This window comes from Otolemur garnettii, unplaced genomic scaffold (genome assembly GCF_000181295.1).
Source record: "Otolemur garnettii isolate 467f Iridium unplaced genomic scaffold, OtoGar3 scaffold00065, whole genome shotgun sequence".
In the NCBI taxonomy this organism is placed as follows: Eukaryota; Metazoa; Chordata; class Mammalia; order Primates; family Galagidae; genus Otolemur; species Otolemur garnettii.
Genome location: NW_003852460.1, coordinates 1,138,576 through 1,142,040, shown reverse-complemented (window position 1 = coordinate 1,142,040; position 3,465 = coordinate 1,138,576).

The following is a 3,465-nucleotide window of genomic DNA, read 5'->3' as shown; positions in this document are numbered from 1 at the left end:
GACGTGGCCCACCGTACTCAGCCGCCCCTGTGCCCCCCTGCACTTTGCTGAGCCTCAGGGAGCTCACCTGCATGTGCCCCGTGACAACCCCCTCCTGCATTATTAAAGCTGCCATCTGCTCAGCCTCCTTCCTCCATGCCCCTGGAGTGGTGTGTTCCTGGCTTTGCGGTTGTAGATGTCTGTACATCTGCCCTATCCAAGTCCCACAAACTGGGTTTGTCAAACATCAAAAAAAAAAAAAAACTGAGAAAGGACAGCAGCCCTACGGTGTGGGCCTAGCTTGTGGCTCCCCGGTTTCAGGCCCCTCTTAGCCCTCTGCACTCGGGAAGCACAGATTGTAGTTAGAGGACAATGGCCATCTAAAAGGTACTGGTGCCAGCGTGTACGCCGTGCTACGGTGGGGAGCTGAGTTTCACCTTATCCTCGCCCCAACCCTGTAAGGTCCACCCCAGCCAAGGCTGAAAGGGGACTGTGTCTCATATCTCCAGCCTTTAGCAGTGGCTTCCGAGAGTGCACAGTGTTTGAAAATGATAGCTTTATTAATAAAAGCCAAAAGGCAAACATAACCCAAATGCCCATCAGTTCCCACACCATGGAATATCACCCAGGAATGAGGCTCTGACACTGTGTGACCAGCCTTCAGCAGTGGCTTCCAAGGGTTTTACAATGATAGTTTCATTAATAACAGTCAAAAGGCAAACATAATCCACAATAAGTGGTTGTTCCTTCCACACCATGGGATATTTTCCAGGACACCTGCCACAATGGGGATCAACCTTGGAGACGCCAGGCTGAGTGAAGGAACCCAGGCACGAAAGGCTACATAACACGTGATTCCATTTGCGTGAGACATTTGCAAGAGGTGAAGCCAGAGACAAAACTGGTCTCGTGGCTCAGCGCCCGTAGCGTGGTGATTACAGCACCAGCCACATACACTGAGGGTGGCAGGTGTGAATCCGATCCCGGGCCAGCTAAATAATGACAACTGCAACAAAAAATAGCCGGGCGTTGTGGCGGGCGTCTGTGGTCCCAGCTACTTGGGAGGCTGAGGCAAGAGAATAGGTTAAACCCCAGAGTAGGAGGTTGCTGTGAGCTGTGAAGCCACAGCACTCTACTGAGGGTGACATAGTGAGACTCTGTCCAGGGCTGGGGACAGGAAAGAGAGGGATGTGATGGGTCTGGGGTCCAAGTTTCTTTAGGGGGCTGGTGAAAGAGTTCCAGAATTGCAATATACTCTCAAATATGCAACTGCCATGTTCATTAATCTATCAAAAAACTACTTCAAGCAAAAGTACTTATCAGTTAAGCAAAAAGATAAAAAACATTAACTCTACTGAATTGTGTCAAGGGTGGGGGGACTTTATGGTCTGTCAATAATCTGTTGATAAGGCTGTTTCTTTTAATGAGGAGGAGGAGATGGCACCAGCCCTCAACAGGTGACAGACTGGTAAATTTGTCACCCTAGACCCGCGTGAGGTTTCCTGCACAGACGATCTGTGGCCCCAAGTCCCCACCTGTGGCCAGTCCCTTGCTCCACACAGCTCAGAGTCCAGACACTTACTCAGAAAGCCACGTCAGCTGGAGAAGGCCGTTGTGCCCATTTGATATAATTTCCACCCTGCTGCCCTGGCCGCAGCAGTGGCCCAAACCACAAGCGCTCGGTATTTCAGGGAAGCTGGTGTCGGTTAGACGTGATCTCTTGATTAACCACCCGTGGCTCTCTGCCAGCTGCTCTCTGGAAGGCAGGCGCCAGGAGGCTGTGTGCTGGCCCCTGGGGGCAGCTGTGTGCAGACCCGGCATTGCAGGAGACCTGGGTGGTGGTAGATCACAAAACAACCTCAATGCAGACGTGGGGCCTGGCGCGTGAGGCAGCTCTTGCCACACTTTCAACGGCGCGTGGTATTTAAATGTGCACGACCATACAGGGGCGGCCACCTAGACAATTACAGCAGTAAATGGCAGGGCACTCCCAGCCGCCCAAGCAGAGGTGGGAAGAGCATCCCCCCAACAACATGCTGACCCCCAAAACCCAGAGGACCTGCCACTCCTGGAGAACTGTTCCCATCTATAGACACCCTACATGTCCTCATGACGGACACCATTTTGGTGCCAGTTTGCAGCCAACCAAAACCCTGAGAAGCAAGTGTCCACTCTTCCCCCTGAACCCCCAGGTGGACAGAGGTGGCCAGTGGCCTCAGGGGAGCAGGGCTGGGCCCCCACACAACCGTAGCATTCACACCTGGGTGCACCCAAGCATGGCAGAAAGCTACACTCTCAAACTGAAACTCGGGTCTTTGTAAAATTAGTTTGAGGAAGCTTGTTCCGCCGTGGCTTGTAACAACAGATGGCAGGTCTTTGCCAGAGGAGGAAGAGACTGTGATTCAGAGGCATGCTTTGAAATGGGAGTTAAACCCTAATAACACTTTGAAGGCTTGCAGGGTGGGGAGTAGTGGAAGGACCATTCCTGGCCCTTGGACTACCTTGTATCCTGCTGCTGGACGGCTTAAGAGAAATGCCCCCAGGGCAAAAGGGCCAACAGCCTGCTGTAGTCTCTGCTGAGGGATGAAGGTCAGGGGCTTTCCAATCAACGACACAGTATCACCCTGCTGTATGCTGCATCCTGGTTGAGTCCCCACAATGGATTCCTGTTTTGCTGTTTTGCATGTGGTTGAGGTGAATTGCTCCCCCATCATTGCTTCCTGGAGGCCTGTGCAGACAGTGTGTGCTTCTAGCATGAGGAGCAGAATTGCTGTGAGGATGGTCATGGGGGCAGATGGTGACTTTGGGGCTCCATCCGTGGGGGACAGTGAGCCACATGTGAGGTTTGTTACATGATGGGGTCGACCTGCCCAGGGGAGCCTCGAGCCCAATGCTAGAAGCACACACTGTCTGCACAGACCCCCAGGAAGCAATAACGGGGAGGGGGGAGGGGTAGTTTACCTCAACCACATGCAAAATGGCAAAGCATGAATCCACTGTGAGGACTCAACCCGGAAGCAGCAGAGAGCAGGGTCATGCTCCATGGTCCACATTTACTTGGTGGGAAAGGCCCACAGCTTCTCCTTTGGACTGGATCTACCTGAAAGACCCTGTTGACTTTTCACTTTCATGCAATTATCTCAGTTTACCCCAATCTTTGCCCTAGTTCTAATCCAGAGGCTAAACCAAGTGCTAACCCTGACCAAGCCCTAACCCTAGCCTCAGCCTTAAGCCTAATGCAAGGACGAACCCTAACCCTATCCCTAACTGTAATGCTAAGCCTAACCCTTGACCCTAGCATTAACCCTGACCCTAGTCCTAGCCCTAATCCTAACCCTAACCCTAATCCTGACCCTAACCCTAACCCTAATCCTGACCCTAACCCTTGACTCTAACCTTAACCTTCACCACGACTCTAACCTTAAATCTCACCCCAACTCTAACCCTAACCCTAACCCTAACCCTAACCTTAACCTTCACCACGAC